Raw genomic sequence first — 24,602 nt, 5'->3', positions numbered from 1 at the left:
TATTTGAGTTGGCTCATAATTCTGTTACAATTAGTGAAAGACAAGTGGCTGGTTGATAAAATGAGTTTTAATAGTTTAATGTTCTACACATTCTACACTAGAGTCCTGTTATGCACGTTTTGTCGCTATCCAATAACGATTGTCGAATGTCAATTTGTGTTTCCAACGCACAAATATTTATTCTCAAAAAGTAGCAGAATAATTCAAGCGAAATAATAAGTACAGCCGTTACTTATCGCAGGCGCCCTGGATCCAGTAAACCGTCATTCAGGTCTGAAGTCTGTGATCAAGATTATTATTATTATTAATTTTTATTTATAGGGCGCCACAAGGTGTCCGTGGCGCCGTACAGGGACAAAACGAATTACAATACAAGGTGAGACAGCACAGTACAGTAAACAGTAAGCACAGTAACTCAGTAGGCTCAATGCACAGCTAGAGAGGGCGGGAAAGGGGGAGAGAGGATCGGCAAACAACGGAGCCCAAGAAGGAGGGCGCGGAAGACAGGGAGAACCCCAGAGGGGACAGGGGGGAGGAGGGTCCTCGAGGAGGAGGGCAAAGTAGCTGGAGAGCAGAGTTAGAAGTGGTGGAAACAGGAGGAGAGATGGCCCTGCTCAGAGGAGCGTACAATCTAAGGGAAGGGGTGGACAGACAGAGAGACGCAGGGGAGAAAGGGAGAATAGGGAGACAGGGGCGGGGAAGGGGAAAGAAGGAGGAGAGGCAGCAGAAAAGGTAGGGAGTTAAGTGGGAGACGGAAAAGCTTTAAGAAAAAGGTGGGTTTTTAAAGCCCGTTTAAAACTGGACAGATTAGGGGAAGTTCTGATGGAGGGAGGGAGCTTGTTCCAGTGGAGGGGGGCAGCACGGGCGAAGTCTTGGATACGCGCGTGGGAGGAAGTAATAAGGGGGGAAGAGAGGCGACGATCAGAGGCAGAACTGAGAGGGCGGGATGGAGTGTGAATAGAGAGGAGGGTGGAGATGTAGGGCGCAGTGGAGTTGGCGAGGGCCTTGTATGTGAGTGTGAGGAGTTTAAAGAGGATTCTGAAGGGGAATGGGAGCCAGTGAAGGGCTAGGTAGAGGGGGGAGACAGAAGAGCGGCGAGAAAGGAAAATAAGTCTAGCAGCAGTGTTAAGAGCAGATCGAAGGGGAGCAAGATGAGAGTGGGGGAGGTCAGTGAGGAGGAGGTTGCAGTAGTCCAGGCGGGAGATGATCAGAGAGTGGATGAGACATTTGGTGGCATCTTGGGAGAGGAAGGGCCGGATGCGAGCGATGTTACGCAGCTGGAAGCGGCAGGATTTAGCAAGAGAGAGGATGTGAGGGCCAAAGGAGAGAGAGGAGTCGAGGATGACACCAAGGCAGCGAAGTTGGGGGACAGGGGGGATAGAGGTGTTGTCGACAGTGATGGAGAGGTCAGAAGGGGATGGGGTATGAGAGGGAGGAAAAACTATGAGCTCAGTTTTGGCGAGGTTAAGTTTGAGGAATCGAGAGGACATCCAGGAGGAGATGGCAGAGAGGCAGGCGGACACTCTAGAGAGGAGGGAGGGAGAGAGATCAGGAGACGAGAGGTATAGTTGAGTGTCGTCAGCGTAAAGGTGGTAGTTAAAGCCGAAGGAGCTGATGAGTTGACCCAGTGAAGAGGTGTATAGAGAGAAGAGTAAAGGTCCCAGAACAGAGCCCTGAGGGACCCCGACAGGAAGGGTGGACGGGGGAGGAGAGAGACCCAGAGGTGGTGACAGAGAAGGATCGGTCAGCAAGGTAAGAGGTGAACCAGGACAGGACTGGGCCGGAGAAGCCGAGAGACTGGAGGGTGTGGAGGAGGAGGGGGTGGTCAACGGTGTCGAAGGCTGCAGAGAGGTCAAGGAGGATGAGAAGGGAGAAGTGGCCCCTGGCTTTAGCAGAGAGGAGGTCGTTGGTGACTTTAGCCAGGGCAGTTTCAGTGGAGTGAAGGGGGCGGAAGCCAGACTGGAGGATCAAGGAGAGAGTGTTCAGAAAGGTAGGAGGTGAGACGGCTGCAGACAAGCCTTTCGAGAATTTTGGAGGCAAAAGGGAGAAGAGATATGGGGCGATAGTTCGAGAGAGAAGTGGGATCGAGATTAGGTTTCTTAAGAATGGGGGATACGAGAGCATGTTTGAAGGGGGAGGGGAAGATGCCAGTGGAGAGGGAGAGATTAAAGAGGTGAGCGAGGTGGGAGCAGGTGGTGGGGGAAAGGGAGCAAAGAAGGTGGGAGGGGATAGGATCCAGGGGACAGGTAGTGGGGGGGGGGAGGATGAAATGAGAGAGTGGATTTCCTCACCCGTGGTGGGGTGGAAGGAGTGGAGGGGAAGGTGGTTGGGGGGGGGGGGGAGGACGGAAGAGTGGGAGGGGTGGAAGGGAGAGTGGAGGAGATTTCGAGTCGGATGGCCTCGATTTTAGAGAAGAAAGAGGCGAAGTCGGAGGCAGTCAGGGAGGAGGGGAGGGGGTCAGGAGAGTTCTGAAGGTGGCGAAGAGGTGGCGGGGGTTAGTGGACTGGGAGGAGATGAGGGATTTAAAGAAAGATTGTTTGGCGAGTGAGAGGGCAGAGCTGTAGGATGAAAGAATGAATTTAAAGTGGAGGAAGTCCGCCAGGGAGCGGGATTTTCTCCAGTGACGTTCGGCGGATGACTGAACACTGCATATAAGCAGGAGCTTTTCATCTAAACAGAAATACAGTAAAACAATGCAGATGATGTGGCTTGCTTCTATTTGTCCAGGCTTCAGCAAGGTCCAGGGGGTTGCAGATCATAGGCTAGTTCAAAGGTGGGGGTCATCTCTCCAGGGGATGTGCTCCGTTCTTCCCGCCAAGACTCCAATTTCAACTAGTCCATTAGCATTTTATAGTCAGCATCACATTAAAGGTTTATGCCCTAACATCAATAACTAGAGTGTGCCATGTGCGATCTCTTCGCCGAATGAACCGGACAGTTTCTGATGAATAGGGGTTTAAAATGATATCAGACATGACACATTTCCTTTAACCTGAACCATAGGTTTTACTACTATACATATAACTTATAATATTAAACGTGAATACTACTATATTTCGACATAAATAACTACGTGTTGCAACTATGATTAATGTGTACTATTTACAACTGTATATGTTTGTGCGAATGTGTGTAAAACTTATTAACTTATTGCCACGTGTTGCGGCTAGACACGCCTTTCCACGCCGTAGCGTGCTCTACGCATATTTTCAGACAAAGACAACCAAGTTTGCTTGATATTAATTGAAATGTCTTTATCCAATTTGCTGACTTCGACAGTCCTATATTACCATAATGCTTGGTCTACCTTTGCTCTTTTGAGAGGCAATTTTCAGGGGTACTAGCATATTTCAATATATGTCATTTGTTGCTAACATCATGTATGGCTCTAGACCCTTGAAAACAAGGAGAGAATGTACTTCAAAAAGGCACCACAAATGGAAGCTGGAGAAAATCACTGCCTGTAACTAGCTATGTGCTGTACCAGAGCCAGGTCCTCATCATCTGATCCATGCTGTAGTCTTGATGCTCAAGTGTTAACTGAACACCCCTTATAAAGGACATAAAAATATTTATAAGTGTATTTGCTTTCAGAGCTAGAGGAAATCAGAAACATGGAATTTGACGGCAGATAAGAACCACTTGGCCCATCTAGGCTGCCTATTGTTTTATTAACCTATAGTAACCTCAAACCCTATTTGATCCTTTATTCTTTGTAAGAATATCCTTATGTCTATCCCAAGCATGTTTAAACTGCTCTACTGTATTATCCTCTACCACCTCTGATTTCCTACTTCCCCCCAGTGTCAGTACATGTCCTTGTGTTCTAATACTTCTCTTCCCCCCAGTCAGTACATGTCCTCGTGTTCTAATACTTCTCTTCCCCCCAGTCAGTACATGTCCTCGTGTTCTAATACTTCTCTTCCCCCAGTCAATACATGTCCTAGTGTTCTAATACTTCTCTTCCCCCCAGTGTCAGTACATGTCCTCGTGTTCTAATACTTCTCTTCCCCCCCAGTGTCAGTGCATGTCCTCGTGTTCTAATACTTCTCTTCCCCCCAGTGTCAGTGCATGTCCTCGTGTTCTAATACTTCTCTTCCTCCCCAGTGTCAGTACACAACCTCGTGTTCTAATACTTCTCTTCCCCCCAGTGTCAGTACATGTCCTCATGTTCTAATACTTCTCTTCCCCCCAGTGTCAGTACATGTCCTCATGTTCTAATACTTCTCTTCCCCCCAGTGTCAGTACATGTCCTCGTGTTCTAATACTTCTCTTCCCCCCAGTGTCAGTGCATGTCCTCGTGTTCTAATACTTCTCTTCCTCCCCAGTGTCAGTACATGTCCTCGTGGTCTAATAGTTCTCTTCCCCCCAGTGTCAGTACATGTCCTCGTGGTCTGATACTTCTCTTCCCCCCCAGTGTCAGTACATGTCCTCGTGGTCTGATACTTCTCTTCCCCCCCAGTGTCAGTACATGTCCTCGTGGTCTGATACTTCTCTTCCCCCCAGTGTCAGTACATGTCCTCGTGGTCTGATACTTCTCTTCCCCCCAGTGTCAGTACATGTCCTCGTGGTCTGATACTTCTCTTCCCCCCGTGTCAGTACATGTCCTCATGGTCCGATACTTCTCTTCCCCCCAGTGTCAGTACATGTCCTCGTGGTCTAATAGTTCTCTTCCCCCCAGTGTCAGTACATGTCCTCGTGGTCTGATACTTCTCTTCCCCTTCACTGTCAGTACATGTCCTAGTGGTCTAATACTTCTCTTCCCCCCAGTGTCAGTACATGTCCTCGTGGTCTAATACTTCTCTTCCCCCCAGTGTCAGTACATGTCCTCGTGGTCTGATACTTCTCTTCCCCTCCACTGTCAGTACATGTCCTCGTGGTCTAATACTTCTCTTCCCCCCAGTGTCAGTACATGTCCTTGTATTCTAATACTTCTCTTCCCCCCAGTGTCAGTACATGTCCTCGTGGTCTGATACTTCTCTTCCCCCCAGTGTCAGTACATGTCCTCGTGGTCTGATACTTCTCTTCCCCCCCCCCCGAGTGTCAGTACATGTCCTCGTGGTCTAATACTTCTCTTCCCCCCAGTGCCAGTACATGTCCTCGTGGTCTGATACTTCTCTTCCCCCCCCCCCCCCCCCCAGTGTCAGTACATGTCCTCGTGGTCTAATACTTCTCTTCCCTCCAGTGTCAGTACATGTCCTCGTGGTCTGATACTTCTCTTCCCCCCAGTGTCAGTACATGTCCTCGTGGTCTGATACTTCTCTCCCCCCCCCCCCCCCCGAGTGTCAGTACATGTCCTCGTGGTCTAATACTTCTCTCCCCCCCCCCCCCCCCCAGTGTCAGTACATGTCCTCGTGGTCTAATACTTCTCTTCCCCCTCAGTGTCAGTACATGTCCTCGTGGTCTAATACTTCTCTTCCTTTGTAGAATGTTTCCCTCCTGCACCTTGTTCAAACCCTTGATATATTTGAATGTTTCTATCATGTCCTCCTTTCCCTTCTCTGCTCCAAACTATACATATTAAAATCTTTTAGTCTTTCTGGGTAAGTTGTGTGCACCATTCTTAGTACAGTCTCTAATGTATTTATATCCTTCTGGAGATATGGCCTCCAGAACTGAACACAGTATTTTAGATGAGGCCGTACCAATGACCTATACAGTGGCATTATTACTTCTTTCTGTCTGCTACTGATTCCTCTCCCTATACAACCAAGCATCAGACTTGTCTTCCTCATTGCTTTGTTACATTGCTTACCTGCCTTTATGTCACCTGAAATAGGGACTCCTCGATCCCTTTCCTCCTCAATAGTTTCCATTATAATGCCATTAATGCTATATTTAGTCTTTAGGTTTTTGAGACCCAAGTGCATGATTTTGCATTTTTTGGCATTAAACTGTAGTTGCTCCTCTTGACCATTCCTCTAGTCTACCTAGATCATAAATCATTAGTTTTACCTCTCCTGGTGTGTCTACCCTGTTGCATATCTTTGTGTCCTCTCAGTAAGGCATACTTCCCTTCAATAACATTGGCAATGACCCCAATAAAGATATTAAAAAGCACTGGTCCAAGTACAGATCCTTAATGTACTCCACTGGTAACCTGATATCCTGCAAAAATAATCCCACATCATCAGCAAATAGGGGTACCCTCGCCTCCAGCCATTCATAATAGTCATCGATATATAGTATATTGCCAGGGCAAATAGGCGTAAAGGGAGAGGGCATACATAGAAGCAGTGTTGGGATTTATACGAGATAATTATGTACATTGAATGTAAAAATTCTACACCCTCTTTCTATCTGTAATTTGACATTGCAACCAACACTAAACTAATACTTGGAGGAAGCACGCCCAGTGAGTCTTTTGAATAAGTCTTGATCTCCTTCTTTAGGTAATTCCACAGGTTTTCAATGGGATGTGGGCTCTGGCTGGAACATTTCAAGTCTTTGATGTTCTATTTCTGAAGATATTCATTGGTTGTCCTGGATGTGTGGCTGGGATCATTGGTTGCCCTGGATGTGTGGCTGGGATCATTGGTTGACCTGGATGTGTGGCTGGGATCATTGGTTGCCCTGGATGTGTGGCTGGGATCATTGGTTGACCTGGATGTGTGGCTGGGAACATTGGTTGCCCTGGATGTGTGGCTGGGATCATTGGTTGACCTGGATGTGTGGCTGGGATCATTGGTTGCCCTGGATGTGTGGCTGGGATCATTTTGGAAGCTGAAATTCATCATCCGCTTTCTGATGGAGGACAGCAGGTTTTGTGCCAAAGTATCTTTATTTCTTCCTTAGACTGTGACAAATGGATTAACTGCTTAGTTGAACAGAGACAGGAAAATGAAACGCCTCTCCAGGTCTGTAATGTGGTTCCTCCTTCCCTTCGGTGTCTCCCTGTCTCTCCCACTGAACATGGCCAATGTTAGAGTAGAGGGTTATTTTTTTCTAAGGAACTTATCTTGTATTGCCTGGGATGAATCCCAGAGGGGGTCAGAGTCTTGCTAATTTTGGAATGCTAACTGAGACAGGGTCGGCTCCCAAGCCCACTATCTGCTTGCAAGGAGGTGACTAAGAAGAGCAGGCGATGCAGCCCAGTGCTCTGAAGGATCCGGTCCGCATGCACTTCTAGGTTACTCAGCATATAAACAGCAGCATGAGATGCACAGCTGGTTATTTAGTTTTTTATTCTATTTCATTTTTTTGCTTTATTTTAGAATCCCAACTTATACAAATAAAATACATTTAAAAAACAGGCCCAGTACAAAACTGCATAGTCAGTGGGACAAAAAAAAAGAAAGAACATGATCTGTAAGTCATTTTAACAAGTTTTGAACTTGAATGAAATTAAGGAAGGGAAGGGGCAAAGAGGAGATAAACAGGAATACCATAATGCACTAAGGGTAAGGTCATTTATAAGGCCCAATACGCTATTAAAAAAAACAAAGAATAACTGCAAAACAGATGACGCTGGGCTGATATGTGTTTAAAATCAAACTGGATCCATAAATGTCGCAGCTGAAAAAAACAGGTACCTTCATCATCATTTATTTATATAGCGCCAGCAAATTTCGTAGCGCTTAAGGGGGTACTTTGCTTCTTGTCCTCTAGAAAATTCAACAAACAAGCAAATACAGCGCTGACAACGAGGAATCCTCTTCAATGGAATGAAAAAGATGTCTTATCTTAATGACGTTACACCATCACCATTATCATTTATTTATAAAGCTCCACTGATTCCGCAGCGCTGTACAGAGAACTCGTTCACATCACCATGAGAGAAAATGTCAAAAGACTGAGTTGTTCCTTAAAACAATATGGTCTTTAATACAAAAATGAGCAGTATATATATATATATATATATAATAGTATATAACAGGGGCGGATCTAGAGAATACTTCTACCCGGGCGATTTAGGGGGGTGATTTAGGCCCCGCCCCCTTTTTGACATCTGAGGCTGCCGGCGGCTGCATGCTATGTGCAGTTCCGTTCAGCAGTGACAGGTAGGGACAGTGTGCTGCCCGGATGCTCTGATTGTGTTTAAAACACACTGTCCCTGCCTGTCGCTGCCGAACGGACCTGCACATAGTGTGCAGCCGCCGGCAGCAAGCCCCTGCTAGGGGGGGCGATCGCCCCCCACCCCCTTTGCTGGATCCGCCACTGGTATATAACCCCAATATACAAAAAAACCAATAGAAAATGCAAACCAATAAAAAGGAGTGGTGCAGATCTTTCCATAAGATCAGTATTAACTAGTAAACTCCCATTTGGAGTGCACCACAACATGTAACGATAACATTGACACGTATTAGCCATACATGCGCCACCTTTCAAAACATCTCACCCGGGGGGGCGCGGTGACGTCATTATTTTACCATCCTTTTGTTTGCCCACAACTATCAAGTTAAGAAGAAGATCGCCTGCATACTCTTGTCCTTGTGCGAGAAATCTCTATATCTGTAGGAGAAGACTGACCAGCTGATGATACTTCCAACAGGAACTCAAAAAGGATTCGTTCCATCTAAGGATACAATCATATAAAGGGTAAAGAATGAGGTGCCAGGAATCCTCAGGGCTCATTAAACTTGAACAGTGGTCGCACCTGGGGCTCGAAAAGTGACATCTGTAAAGCGGCAGAATGGTCATCACTGCATCTGATCTCTGTGACTCCTCCTCTTACCAAACTCCACCTGTGACTCCTCCTCTTACCTGACCCCACCTGTGACTCCTATCTGACCCCACCTGTGACTCCTCCAATCTAACTACTCCTGTGATCTCTATAACTCCTCTTATCTGACTCCACCTATCTGACTCCACCTGTGACTCCTCCAATCTGACTCCTCCTGTGATCTCTATAACTCCTCTTATCTGGCTCCACCTGTGACTCCACCTATCTGACTCCACCTGTGAATTCTCCAATCTGACTCCTCCTGTGATCTCTATAACTCCTCCTCTTACCTGACTCCACCTGTGATATCAGTGACTCCTCCTCTTATCTGACTCCACCTGTGATCTCTATAACTCCTCCTCTTACCTGACTCCACCTGTGATATCAGTGTCTCCTCCTCTTACCTGACTGCACCTGTGACTCCTCCTCTTACCTGACCCCACCTGTGACTCCTCATATCTGACTCCACCTGTGACTGCTCATATCTGACTCCACCTGTGACTCCTCCAATCTGACTCCTCCTGTGATCTCTATAACTCCTCCTCTTATCTGACTCCACCTGTGATATCAGTGACTCCTCCTCCTCTTACATGACTCCTCCTATCTGACTCCTGTGATCTCTATAACTCCTCCTGTTATCTGACTCCACATGTGACTCCACCTGTGACTCCTCCAATCTGACTCCTCCTGTGATCTCTATAACTCCTCCTCTTACCTTATCTCCTCCTGTGATATCAGTGACTCCTCCTCTTACCTGACTCCTCCTATCTGACTCCACCTGTGATCTCTATAACTCCTCCTCTTACCTGGCTCCACCTGTGATATCAGTGACTCCTCCTCTTATCTGACTCCACCTGTGATCTCTATAACTCCTCTTATCTGGCTCCACCTGTGACTCCACCTATCTGACTCCACCTGTGACTCCTCCAATCTGACTCCTCCTGTGATCTCTATAACTCCTCCTCTTACCTGACTCCACCTGTGATATCAGTGACTCCTCCTCTTATCTGACTCCACCTGTGATCTCTATAACTCCTCCTCTTACCTTATCTCCTCCTGTGATATCAGTGACTCCTACTATCTGACTCCACCTGTGATCTCTATAACTCCTCCTCTTACCTGACTCCACCTGTGATCTCTATAACTCCTCCTCTTACCTTATCTCCTCCTGTGATATCAGTGACTCCTCCTCTTACCTGACTCCTCCTATCTGACTCCACCTGTGATCTCTATAACTCCTCCTCTTACCTGGCTCCACCTGTGATATCAGTGACTCCTCCTCTTATCTGACTCCACCTGTGATCTCTATAACTCCTCCTCTTATCTGACTCGTGTGATCTCTGTGTCTCCTCCCCTTATTTGACTCCTCCTGTGATCTCTATAACTCCTGCCCTTATCTGACTCCTCCTATGATATCCGTGTCTCCTCCTCTTACCTGACTCCATCTGTGACTCCTCCTCTTACCAGACTCCATCTGTGACTCCTCCTCTTACCAGACTCCACCTGTGACTCCTCCTCTTACCTGACTCCACCTGTGACTCCTCCTCTTACCTGACCCCACCTGTGACTCCTCCAATCTGACTCCTCCTGTGATCTCTATAACTCCGCCTCTTATCTGACTCCACCTGTGACTCCACCTATCTGATTCCACCTGTGACTCCTCCTATCTGACTCCACCTGTGATCTCTATAACTCCTCCTCTTACCTTATCTCCTCCTGTGATATCAGTGACTCCTCCTCTTACCTGACTCCTCCTATCTGACTCCTCCTGTGATCTCTATAACTCCTCCTCTTACCTTATCTCCTCCTGTGATATCAGTGACTCCTCCTCTTACCTGACTCCTCCTATCTGACTCCACCTGTGATCTCTATAACTCCTCCTCTTACCTGGCTCCACCTGTGATATCAGTGACTCCTCCTATCTGACTCCACCTGTGATCTCTATAACTCCTCCTCTTACCTGGCTCCACCTGTGATATCAGTGACTCCTCCTATCTGACTCCACCTGTGATCTCTATAACTCCTCCTCTTACCTTATCTCCTCCTGTGATATCAGTGACTCCTCCTCTTACCTGACTCCTCCTATCTGACTCCTCCTGTGATCTCTATAACTCCTCCTCTTACCTTATCTCCTCCTGTGATATCAGTGACTCCTCCTCTTACCTGACTCCTCCTATCTGACTCCACCTGTGATCTCTATAACTCCTCCTCTTACCTGGCTCCACCTGTGATATCAGTGACTCCTCCTATCTGACTCCACCTGTGATCTCTATAACTCCTCCTCTTACCTTATCTCCTCCTGTGATATCAGTGTCTCCTCCTCTTACCTGACTGCACCTGTGACTCCTCCTCTTACCAGACTCTCCCTGTGACTCCTCCTCTTACCTGACCCCACCTGTGACTCCTCCTATCTGACTCCACCTGTGATCTCTATAACTCCTCCTCTTACCTTATCTCCTCCTGTGATATCAGTGACTCCTCCCCTTATCTGACTCCTCATGTGATCTCTACGACTCCTCCCGTTATATGTGCCGCCCCTTCCTCCTCTCGAGCCCCCGCCGTCGCCTCTAACTTTCCTTTCCGTATTCACACGCAGAAGATGTTACCGAGGTGGGCGTGTTTTGGTTTAGTCACGTGTACGACTTCACCCGGAAGTGGGGAGACGTGGTGATCGCAGTAGCTGAGAAACGATTGCACGCGGGGACCTCCCAACACTCGCCGGCTGTCAATCCCAGCAGCGGCCTCTAGAGGTCAGTGTCTGATTGTCGGGCTGCTGCGTCCCGCCAGGTGGCGCTCTTTATCGCCCTAATGATATCATCACCCCAATGAGATGTTCATCCTGGTATTTAATCACCTCAAATATATTACATTGTTGTATCATTACTCTGTTATAAAGTCAGCCTTTGTATCATCATCCAATCATATTATCACACGGTTATATTTTCACCCCAATAATATCATGACCCTAATCATATCACCCCAATTATATGAACAACCAGGTATTTCATCATCTCAATATCTTATGTGCTCACCCCATTATATTGTTACACTGTTATATTATCACCCCAATTATATTGTCACCTTGTTGCATTATCATCCCATTGTACTATGTAGTATCAACTTGTTTTATTAGCATCCCAATTATATTACCACTGTTAGATCTAAAATCTGATCCAAGTTTGTCTGTGGTGTCAAGTCAGTGCCGTAACTAGACTTTTTAGTGCCCTGGGCTAGACAGGGCACCGGCACCCACCATCTAAGTGGGAGTGACATTTGCCTAGTGGGTGTGGCCAACCTAATGTGTGGGTGTGGCTAGCACTTTACTGATGAATTCCGTTACACATGTTTGCAAATGCATTAAATATATATATATATATATATATATATATATATATATATATATATATATATTGTGGCAAGAGCCCGCTACTGCTGAAGCACACGCGAACAACTTCTTCCTTTTTATGTAGTTTTATTGTCAGGATGGTAAATGTTTTGACACCGTACAGATTTCACAGCAATACTTGGAGACCCTAAACACTAGCTAGACATAGCTCAGCTCTCTCAAGACCAGCCAGCTTACCCAGCGTTGATCTCCCTGAACAAATGGCACAAACAAGCTTTTTTACATGTTACTCCTCCCCCAGCCTTAGCTTGATGGACAGGTGACACACCCACATTCTTTTTAAAAGAAAACACCCATCAGTGGCTCTGTTTGCCCAGACACACCCTGTCTGTTTGCTGAGAGGAAATCATGTAAGTTAACAAACTTTAAACTACACATACGTTTTTACCTGGTTTAATCTAAACCTAGGTGCATAACTGTGCCAATGTTTTATTCTGTTTGTATACTTTCTCTGCCTCTTGTCAGAAAAATGCCTCCCTTTGTTACACATCCCTCCCCCTAGCGTCTCCAAGTAGGGGGACGCGGACTTCGCGAGGAGCGCATATTTTCGTGACAATGCATCTGCATTCTTGTGCAGAATCCCAGGTCTATGTTCTACTGAGAACTTGAAAGGTTGCAGTGCCAAGAACCAGCGGGTTACCTTGGCATTTACCTCCCGCTTGTTCTGCATCCATCTTAATGGTGCATGGTCTGTTATTAAGCTGAACTCTCTGCCTAGGAGATAATAGCGCAGAGCTTCTGTAGCGCATTTTATGGCGAGACAATCTTTCTCCACAGTGGCATATTTTTGTTCCCTTGGAAGCAACTTACGACTTAGGTACAGGACAGGATCTTCTACTCCATTCTTCTCCTGTGACAAGATTGCACCTAAGCCAACACCAGAAGCATCAGTTTGGAGGAAGAACCTCCGAGTAAAATCCGGTGCTTGTAGAACTGAGGAGGAACAAAGAGCTAACCGAAGATCAGACCAGGCGGTTTCTGCAGAGTCAGACCAGGTTAATCTATCTGGACAACATTTTTTAACATGTCCGTAAGTGGAGCAGCTCTAGTGGCGAAGTGGCTTACAAACCGTCTGTAGTAACCTACTAAGCCTAAAAAGGTTCTTAACTGCGACTTTTTCTCTGGTCTTGCCCAATTTTTGACTGCCTCCACTTTGTCTAGCTGAGGTTTTACACGCCCTCGGCCAACAATGTACCCCAAATATTTGGCTTCTCTCATGGCTATGGCACATTTCTCTGGGTTAGCTGTTAATCCTGCTGACCTTAATGAAGCTAAGACCGCCTCAACTTTGGCTAAATGTGATCCCCAGTCTGGGGTATAAATCACTATATCGTCCAGGTAAGCGGCTGCATAAGCTGTGTGAGGTCGTAGCAATTTATTCATGGCCCTTTGGAAGGTGGCAGGTGCCCCATGCAACCCAAAGGGTAGGACTTTATATTGATAGAGACCATCAGGGGTGGAAAATGCAGTCTTTGGCTTGGCCGTGGAAGTCAGGGGAACTTGCCAATAACCCTTTGTTAGATCAAGGGTTGTTAAATAATTGCTACCAGCAAGATTTTCCACTAGTTCATCCACACGTGGCATCGGATAGGCATCAAACTGCGACATACTGTTTAGGCGCCTAAAGTCATTGCAGAACCTAATTGTCCCATTGGGTTTCGGGACAAGCACAATGGGACTATTCCATTCACTAGTGGACTCTTCAATTACATCTAACTGGAGCATTGTCACTCACCGGACCGTGAGTGCCTCTGCGCTGGTGCGTGGCTCCCTAGCCTTCCTGCCGGCACCTGTCCTAAACCGCGGCCGTCCGCCATCCTGATGGACTGCGCATGCGCAGTTCCCAATAACTCTTGTGACTGTTGCTTTTAATCCAAATTGGTTGATCAGGCAACTCCCTATTTAAGGCACCTGTGTGCATTACCTCATTGCCTGATCTTGGAGTCTCTTTCCCTGTGAGTCTCTGAGGGTGTTCCCTGTGTTCTACTAGTGTCTTCAGTTTCCTGCTGATTCCTGATCTACTCATTGCTGGTTTCCATACCCGCTACTATCTCCTGTGTACTACTAGTGTCTTCAGTTCCTGTGGATTCCCTGTGCTACTCATCGCTGGTTTCCATACCTGCTACAGTCTCCTGTTTCCTGCTTGTGTCCTCAGCTGGACTCTGATTACCGGATCTACTCACCTGTGGTTCCTACACTCGTCTCTGCCGTCCAGCGTCTCTGCAGTTCCTGTATCTCCCTGTGGACAGACTGTTCTACTGAATAGCGGTATGCCTATCTGTTATTGACTTTCTACATTTACTCTGCATATCCGCTAGGACAAGTTTCCACGCTCAGCAGCGGTATCCATACCCGCTATAGACTGTTATATAGACTTTGTTGGATACGCTGCATACCTATTGGGATCAAGTTCCTCTGTGCTCTCAGTGTCTGCATCCTATTATCTTTGTATGCTTCCAGTCATCAACACTTGTACACATCCTCACCTATTAAGCAGTGGTACAACTTGCTATACGCAGACCACTGACTTCCCCGCTACCTACCTGCACCTGGACAAGTCTCTTCACCATAAGCAGTGGTACAACTTGCTGTACGCAGACCACTGACTTCCCTGCTACCTCCCTGCATCTACTCACGTCCATCCTGATCTCCGTGTTCAAATCTGCCTTTCCACTATATCAGCTAGTCGCTGATTCATTGACCAAAGATTGCTGCAAGTCACTGACTTTCCTATTATTTATTGGCATTCTCTCTCCATTTGCTGTGATATTTGTTCCGCTAGTCACCCCGCTACCAGAGGACCGTTGTGTGAACTTCACGACTCTGGTAAGCCCAGTCATCTGGTGAAATCCTGGGCAAGACTCCTAGTGCCCGTGACAAGCATCTTCTCGACCTCCTTCCTCACGTCCACCCGTCTGGCTTCTGAAATACGATAAGGCTTCTGCTTTACAATGACTCCTGGCGCAGTGACAATGTTGTGTTCGATTAAGGTAGTGCGCCCAGGAATGGAAGAGAAGACATCCCTGTTCCGGCGAATCATTTCTTCAGTCTGTTGTCTCTGCTGAATGGACAAAGCTGGTTCTATGGGCACTTCAGACTTTTCAATCGCAGTACTCACTACCTGAGGAGAGGTTTCCTCATCATGCCAAGGTTAAAGGAGGTTAACATGGTATATTTGCTCCTCCCTTCTCCTACCTAACTGGCGGACTCTGTAATTGACAGGACCGACAGCCTCTAGAACTTCATATGGACCCTGCCAATGGGTGAAAAGTTTGCTTTTCTGGGTGGGAACCAGGACTAGGACCTTGTCCCCAGGCTTGAAAGATCGAACAACAGCACTTTTATCATAACTTTTCCTCTGTCGTTCCTGAGCCTCTTTTACATGTTGCTGCACAATGGGCCCTATCTTTCCTAGCCTCTCATACATTTGGGACACAAATTGGACCAGATTTGGCTCCCTGGGACCTTGCTGCTCCCACCCTTCTTTTAACATATCCAAGATACCCCTGGGCTGTCTCCCAAACAATAACTCGAAGGGACTAAACCCTGTTGAAGCTTGAGGTACCTCACGAATGGCAAACATCAAATAGGGAATAAGAGTGTCCCAATCTTTTTTTTCTTGAGCCACTGCTTTCCTGAGCATGTGCTTTAAAGTGCAGTTAAAGCGTTCCACCAAGCCATCTGTTTGTGGATGGTATACAGAGGTGTGAAGCGCCGTAACCCCTAGCAACTGGCACATGTCCTTCATCAGTTTAGACCTGAATGGAGTACCCTGGTCTGTGAGAATTTCTTTGGGTATTACCAAGCGTGTAAACATCAATACCAGTTCTTTAGCTATGGTGCTGGACTTTATGTTTCGTAGGGGAATTGCCTCTGGATACCTGGTTGCATAGTCAAGCACCACTAGTAAATATTGGTGCCCACGTGCGGATATTTCCAGTGGCCCCACAAGGTCCATAGCTATCCGTTCAAAGGTAACTTGTACTATTGGAATTGGAATGAAAGGTGCCCTGTACATGGGTTTGGGACAGGTTCTCTGACAAATGGGACAGGACCGGCAATACTTTTTCACTGCCATGTGTACATCGGGCCAGTAAAACCTAAGCAGAACTCGTTCCCGTGTTTTATCCTCCCCTAGGTGTCCCCCACAGACATGTGTATGTGCTGCTTTTAACACTAGGGTTACATGGACCTGAGGAACCATTAATTGTTCTACTTTATCCCCCTGTACAGTAGCAACTCTATACAGAAAATAATTTTTAACAATAAAATATGGTATACCTTCTGCAGGCTGGGCGGCTTTTGCTACCCCATTTACCTCAGTCACACTTTTGAAGGCATGTTCCAAAGTGGCATCATTAAGTTGGTCTCGAGCAAAGTCCTGCAAAGGAAACAAAATTGGTATTGCGGACCAGTCCGTATCCTCACTGACAGGCGGGGTGGGCTCATCTGCGACATCACCGACCAATGCTAGTTTGGACTGTCCATGTTTCTCCGCAGGTGGATGCTTTAGTGGAACTGTTGCTGTGACTCCCAGGATGGCATTCCGGTTTGGCAGTTTCCAAAGATCGATGTCCAGATGTTGTGGATCTTTAGGCGGTTCCTTTAAGACCGGGCTTCCGACCGTTGCATCAGTTGCCGGCATGTCCGGCCGGATCCACTCACCGAGGACATCATTAAACAGTGGGAAGTCTAGCCCCAAAATGAATGGATATGGGAGTTTAGGTGCTATGGCAGCTACCACCATAACAGTTTTGTCTTTGAGTGTGACTGGTAGTATTGTTCTTTCATACTCCTCTGTCGTGCTATGTACGGAAAGAACCTTCACCTTGGGCAACCGAGAAGTTATGGTTTCGGGTAAGGCAGAGCTGGAAACCAATGAGAGTTCACTCCCCGAGTCAACCAAGGCCAGAACAAGGTTTTGGTTGATTAGCACAGTCACCCGGAACAAACAAGGACTTCCTGATGTGGGACTCATGGTAAAACAGCTTGGAAATGCAGGCCCAATACGTGCCACGGAACAGTCCATGGGTTCCAGTAGTTTAGGACACTCTGCCTTAAAGTGGCCTGGCTCACCACATTCAAAACACTTCAGATTAGACAGCTTTGCACCTGGCCCTCTGTCCGTAGCAGTTTTGCCATTGGGCCCTGTAGCAAAGATTGTCAAACCTGGCTTTTGGCGTGGCAGCGGCTTTGGCACAAATGCAGGTTCTTTAGTCATTTGCTTTAGCGCACAAAACCTTTCTACCACGGTGGCAAGCTCTTCATAAGTTTGTGGGTCTGATTGCAGAACCCACCTTTGCAAATCGCGGTTCAGCCCCCGGATGCAGTGATCTATCGCCAGAACTTCAATAATCCGAGAAGGCGAATTCTCCTCAGGCTGCAGCCATTTCTTTAAAATTTTAGAAAGCTCAGCCACTTGCGTTCTGACCGGTTTTTCTTTAGCATAGCACCATTGGTGATAGCGCTGGGCTCGGCCTGGCCCGGAAACTCCAATGCGAGCCAATATCTCAGACTTTAGGCACAGATAGTCAGAGGCCCGTTCCTCATCTAGATCCATATAAGCTCGCTGAGCTTCACCAGTCAGATATGGCGCCAGCCTCTCAGCCCAATCTTTAGGAGGCCATTTTGCCCTTTTTGCAAGTCTCTCAAAGAACACCAGGGGGTAAATGTATGAATCTCCGGATTCTTCATCTCCAGCGTGTTTAGCCTCTTCAGCGCTTAAATTTAAAGCGGCGCTGCATTGTAAAGGGAAGTTTCCCTTTACAATGCAGAGCCGGTTTAAATTTAAGCGCTGAAGAGGCTGAACACGCCGGAGATGAAGAATCTGGAGATTCATACATTTACCCCCAGATATGCTTCTATGTCATCACCTGGCGACATTTTCTGGAGAACAGGACCAGGTGGTTAATTTCTGTCATGCCTCACCTGGCTTAACTCTTCTCTTAAGAGCCTTGTGTTTTCCACCTGTGCCTTGGCGACTCGTAGCATCTGAGCTTGCTGCTGTTGCTGCGCAGCGGCCACATTCACGAGGGTTCTCAGTACTTCCTCCATGTTGACGTCTGCGCGGGTTGGGTAGCGGAAACTTGCTTCCCGGAGTATCCCACTCCTGACACCACTTGTGGCAAGAGCCCGCTACTGCTGAAGCACACGCGAACAACTTCTTCCTTTTTATGTAGTTTTATTGTCAGGATGGTAAATGTTTTGACACCGTACAGATTTCACAGCAATACTTGGAGACCCTAAACACTAGCTAGACATAGCTCAGCTCTCTCAAGACCAGCCAGCTTACCCAGCGTTGATCTCCCTGAACAAATGGCACAAACAAGCTTTTTTACATGTTACTCCTCCCCCAGCCTTAGCTTGATGGACAGGTGACACACCCACATTCTCTTTAAAAGAAAACACCCATCAGTGGCTCTGTTTGCCCAGACACACCCTGTCTGTTTGCTGAGAGGAAATCATGTAAGTTAACAAACTTTAAACTACACATACGTTTTTACCTGGTTTAATCTCAAACTAGGTGCATAACTGTGCCAATGTTTTATTCTGTTTGTATACTTTCTCTGCCTCTTGTCAGAAAAATGCCTCCCTTTGTTACAATATATATATATATACATACACACACACACACACACACACACACAGTGGTGGGATTCAAATAAATTAACAACCGGTTCTCTGCCCTAATGACCATTTTAAGTATGTAAAAATATATACCGAAAGGTATTCTAATATTTTATGCACTTGATACTCAAATAAGAACAGTAAAACAGATACACAAAACTATATTGTTATAAGAGAGTTTTAAAATGTTAAAGAAAAAATATTACATAATACCTTACCTGACAAAAATCTGTTATTTAATATTATATTATGGCACAGTAATGCCCCCCTTCAAGAACACAAAGACAAAACATTGTTAAATGAAGTTTAATGTGACAAAAAGTCACAAGAAATACTGGATAAAAATGGTGATCAAAAATTGTCATACAGAAATACAAATGCAAAATTGTTTTCTTGAAACTAAACAAGAATAAAAACAGATAACTCACTCTCACATGTTTTTGGTGTAATTTGTTGCCTCGGGGGAAGGTGCAAAGTTCCTCAGTAGCAGACTGACCCCCTAAACTAGCAATCATTAAAATCATCTTTTTTTTTTTTTTTTTTTTTGTAAATCTTTTTTTATTGTACAAAGAAATAGGCAAGTTTACATCATGTCAAATAATTGCAACATAATTTCTCAATGTACAAATAACATTTTTCTTTTTATATCACAAACATAAATGAGAGAGGAAAATAAAAAAAATAAAAAATAAAAGAAGGGGACAGAGATAGAATGGAAAAGAGAAAAGGGCAAGAAAGGAGACAGAGGAGGGGAAGAGAGAGGAGACTGAGACTAACCGAGTCACTGAATAGTGTGTTTTCCTGGTGTTTCTCATGAACCATACTACGACTTCCTATTAATACCAGTTTAGCTGAGCATTTGTCAATCATTCACATTTTGGATAAAACTTAACCTCATCCACCATCCTCAAAGATTTCTCAGTAAAGACCACCTAGTATCCTCAAAGACCCGCATGATATGGAGCCGAGTCGATTCCTTCAATGTGTCTATGTATGCACCCCATTTAGCATGGAAGCGCTCCACCCCTTTCTCTAAATCATTGAAGGTGGCTCGTCTGTCAAATATAATGTTTCCATCAACTCCGATGTGACCTCCAATATCGATGGGGTCCTTTTGGATGTCCAGTTGCCTAGAATGGCTTTCTTTGCCAAGGTGACCACAATTGTGAGTAGCGGTATAATCCGCGAACCTTCTATCTGATCTTTCCAAGAATCAAAAACTGCGAACAATAGTACTTCATAGTGAGCCGATACTTGTATTTTAAAGGTAAAGTTTATATATGTTACCAGTTTATTCCAAAACTTAGCAATCTTTGGACATGACCACATGTTGTGTAACAGAGAGGCCTGAGCTTTCTGACATTTCGGGCATATACCTGTTTCTGTTGTTACCATAAATCGCCTCTGCGATTGTGATATATATGCCCTGTTAATTGTTTTGATGTGAACTTCCTGGAGTCTGGCAGAACTAAGAGCTTTCACAGTATGCTTCATATAACCTAACATCTCTCCTGGGGGTCGTAGATTCGGTAGGTCTTGCTTCCAAGACTCCCATGTTTTGGCCCACACCTTATCAAGTTCACCATCAACTAGGTCGGCGTACAGATATTTGATCTTAAACCTGTTTATTTTAGCAAAGACTAAGGTCGCTTCTAAATCACCTGTGCCTTCCACATCGTCACTTAATAACCATTCTAGTTGTTTGCTCAGAACATAGTGCCGGATCTGTAGATACATATAAAACTGATTATGTGGGAAGACAAGCTGTTCTCGTAGCTGCTGAAAGGAGTATATCGTGCCCCCTGGGTCAAAGATATCTCTCACCGCCATAATTCCTTTCTCTCTCCAAGCTCTGAACACATTTTCGAGCGAGGGTGAGAACTCTGGGTTACCCCAAAGTGATAGGTATTTTGAAAATCTTGGGCTACTTTTAAACTTTTTATTTATGGCTATCCACGCCGTGTATGTGTCTCTGAATAGAATGTTGTGCAATTTTACAGATGGTATTTTTGCCCTGGGTAAATGAAGTAAGGCGGCCGGGGCACATGGATAGAAACATTCTTCCTCCAGAGATTTGTTGGTAAAATGTTCAATCCCCAATAACCAATCTGAGATGTACCGAAACATGGCAGATCTGTTAAACGCTTGTATGTCTGGGAAGCCCTCCCTTGGTTTTTGGTAATATCAGCCTTTTCCTGGCTATTTTCGGTTTCTTATTTTGCCATATAAACTGGCTAAACAGAGTATTGCATTTCTCTATATCCCTTTTACCGACTGCTATTGGGAGCATCAACATAGGATATGAGACCTTGGGAAAAACTATGTTTTTGATGATTATTACTCTTCCCATTAATGATACTCGTAGATGTTTCCAGTTATTAAGCTGAGTCTGAATTTTGCTGATAATAGGGTTATAGTTGCATTGGTATAATTTGAAGGGGGAGGGGGTCACCAGTATTCCCAAGTATTTTAATACATTTTCCACTACTCTAAATATTCCAAAATGATGTTGTTCTCTATCAATTGTTTGGGGGTTACCTAAATACAATATCTTCGATTTGTTAAAGTTTATTTTGTAGCTTGTGAAAGAGCTAAACCTTTTTATCATGTCTAGGATTATTGGAATCGTAACTTCGGGCTTGGAGATAAATAGAAGCATCTCATCTGCGAATAGAGACAGCTTTACTTCCTTTTTCCTTACTGTGATTCCTGTAAATGCCTGATTTTGCCTAAGAGCTATGGCTAATGGCTCTAACGCCAGTGCAAATAGGAGTGGTGACAGCGGGCAACCCTGGCGTGTCCCTCTACATATATGAACCGGGGGAGAAGCATATCCATTCACCACTATCTGTGACAAAGAACCTGTATATAGTGTCCTAAGGGTTTCTATGAATTGTGTCGGAAAGTCAAATCTGGAGAGGGTCTCGTAAAGGTGGTCCCAACCCTCCATGTCGAAAGCTTTTTCGGCATCTAGGGACAGCAGAAGTGCCGGATTTTCTCCCTTGCCTCCCCATTCCGATTGAAGTACTGCAATGACTTTTCTGATATTGGAGACCGAGTTCCGGCCCCAAATAAAGCCAGTCTGATCCGGGTGGATGATAGAGGGGGGAGTATTCTTTTGACCCGTTCTGCAAAGATCTTAGTCAGTATTTTATAATCTGTATTCAGGAGCGATATAGGCCTGTACGAACTGGGTAACGTTTAGTCCCTACTTGGCTTGGGTAATACTTTTATTATAGCCATGTTAAAATAAGCAGGGGATTGTTTTTCTGCTAATATTGTATTATAGAAATTCTGTAAGATTTTCAATATCCTAGAGAGGAGCAATTTATAGAACTCTCCAGAGAGTCCATCGGGCCCTGGCGTTTTATTATTTTTTAAATGTTTGATGGTTGCTATCACCTCTTCTTCGGAGATCGGGGCAGACAGAGCAGAGATTTGTGTGTCTGTTATTTTGGGTAACTTAATTTGGGACCAAAATTCTTGCTTGCGCTCCAGATTTTGATTCTCTTGCGCATACAGTGATTCATAGAATTTATGTAGTATCTCTGCTATGTCTTTCCCTGCATGTTTCACTACCTCAGAACTGTCACATAATGAGGTAATATGTGTAGGGGGTCTAGATCCTTGCAGAAGGTTAGAAAGTAGATGACTCATTTTATTCCCGTACCTATAAAATTGGTACCTGCCTCTTTTAATATGTTTGTTCCCTATTTGTGTGACCACATTATCAAACTGCACTTGTTTCTCTCGATACTGCGCCCTATTGGCTGGGTTAGGTACACGCTTCCATCTTTTAAAGGCCCTTTCAAGGTCTCTTTGAGATTGCAGATATAACTCAGATTGTTCTTTCTTGACTTTCTTAACATAGGATATTATTTCCCCTCTCATCACAGCCTTCGCTGCCTGCCAATAAAGAGCAGGGTTTGAGATGTGCTCTACATTGTGTTGTTCGTACATGGCCCAGGCTGCATCCAACCTACTTCTAAACTGTTGTGAGGATATCATGCCTGATGGGAATCGCCATTGTCTATGTGTACCCATGTTATTATTTAACTCCATGCTAAACCAGATCGGGGCATGATCCGATAAGCCTATTGGTTCTATTTCCGTTTCACTTACCCATTGGGTGATAGATTTGGATATTAAGAAGTAGTCTATTCTTGAAAATGTGTTGTACACTGCTGAATGGAAGGTATAGTCGGGTACTCGGGTGGCGCTGACGCCAGACCTCTGAGAGTTGCAACTGCTGCTCAATATATTTGATTCCCACTTTATATTTTCGTGTCTGGTGCTGGGGCCCTCTTTGCCTGTCCAATGTGTCTGAAGATACTATGTTAAAATCTCCCCCTAGTATTATTTTCGAATCAATGTGAGTATACAATTGATTAATTATTTTTAAATAAAACTTTTTGTGATAAGCTGTTGACGCATATATGTTGCAAAGGAAATACTCCCTGCCATTGACACCACTACACATACAAATCGGCCTTCTTCATCTACTTGCTTACTGTGGATTGTGATAGGTAGATTTTTCCGTATTAAGATTGCTACTCCCCTTGATTTAGAGGAGAAAGAGGAATATGCTATCACTTGTTGGCCTAACATGTTTAACTTCTCATGTTCTGAGTCTGTAAGGTGTGTTTCTTGCAGAAAGGTGATATCTGACCTCAGTTTTTTAACATAAGTTAATATCTTTCTCCGTTTGATTGGAGAGTTTATCCCATGGACATTCCACAAACATATTTTTATCATGCTCTGCATTTTAACCTATGGTTATACATACATCCTGAACCTCTATGCATACCATTTATAAAAAGAGTGTACTGACCAGTGTAGAGCACCTCTTGGTTCTCTTTGTTGATTTCTCAGTCTCCGCAATTGAGAATGAGGGGGGAGGGGGGGGGGGGGGGGGGAGGGGGAAGAAAGAAAAAAAAGAAAGCATACAAATAATAAAAATACAATAAACCTTTCCGGTTGGTGGATACACATAGGGAGAAAGTGTAATCCACACCCCGTATTTTACCACAACTTGAGAATATCTTCATCCTCATTTCCTTTAAAACAGTAAACTACTTATCAAAATAGGTGGTGGTCTCTGCCACCCCACAACTTGTACCTATTTGTAAATAATCTTGGCATATTCTTAGCTTAAACGTTTCACATTTTAACAGTGCTTAACAACTTAAAGACAACTTATAACTTCCTGACTCCATCAGTTTTTTTGTTTTTTTTAAGTACTCCAGTATTTCGATTGATAACCTTTGGATTCGCATATTTCTGCGCTCATAACCATCATAACATTCTAAGTATTCCGTACTCTAACGAGTGCTGACACTCTAATCTTTCAAGAGTTCAATTTCAGACTATTTAGAGATTTAACTGTTATAACTTTGATATACCTCAACAATACCATTCTCTATCTTATCTATTGTCCAATTTTATGGGAATCCTCTGACTATAACATGTTTAAATTTCTGAAATAACAATTGCAAATTCAAGTGCATTTTACTTATCCGCTATCTGGGCAAGTCTCTCAGAGTTTTCTTTGTCTAGGTAGGCTTGCACATCCTCCGCTTTATTAAAGTCCCGGAACTCTGAGCCCTGGAACAGACGGAGCTTGGCTGGGTACAAAAGTGTGAACTTCCGTCCTTCCTTGATAAGACGTGTACACACCGGTGCCATTTCTTTTCTTGCCCTGGATACCTCTGTAGAGTAGTCCTGGAATAGCAGTAGTTGCTTGCCTTGCCACAGGATTTTCCCTTTTTGCTTTACAGCCGCTTAGATTTTGACCTTATGAGTAAAATTCAAACATTTGAAAATGACTGTCCGGGGTCTTTTGTCCAGGTTGTCTCTAGTCTGTGTGCTCTTTCGATTTCCATCCCTTTCAGATCCTCTGAAATG

At 45.1% G+C, this 24,602-nt stretch overlaps 1 protein-coding gene across 4 annotated transcripts in view; it reads left to right on the top strand.

Moving 5' to 3' along the window:
* Positions 1-11,190: 11,190 nt before the first annotated feature.
* Positions 11,191-24,602, top strand: part of LOC142145060 (cullin-9-like) — a 152,283-nt gene continuing 138,871 nt past the window's right edge. For 2 of the 4 annotated variants that reach the window (XM_075204535.1, XM_075204536.1), the window contains exon 1: positions 11,191-11,415. The gene's annotated coding sequence lies outside the window, so the exon portion shown is untranslated. The remainder of the gene's footprint in view (positions 11,416-24,602) is intronic. The other 2 variants (XM_075204537.1, XM_075204538.1) reach the window with 2 other exon arrangements.

This window comes from Mixophyes fleayi, chromosome 3, assembly GCF_038048845.1.
Source record: "Mixophyes fleayi isolate aMixFle1 chromosome 3, aMixFle1.hap1, whole genome shotgun sequence".
In the NCBI taxonomy this organism is placed as follows: Eukaryota; Metazoa; Chordata; class Amphibia; order Anura; family Limnodynastidae; genus Mixophyes; species Mixophyes fleayi.
The sequence above is the reverse complement of the archived record's forward strand: the minus strand, read 5'-3'. Positions and strand labels throughout refer to the sequence as shown.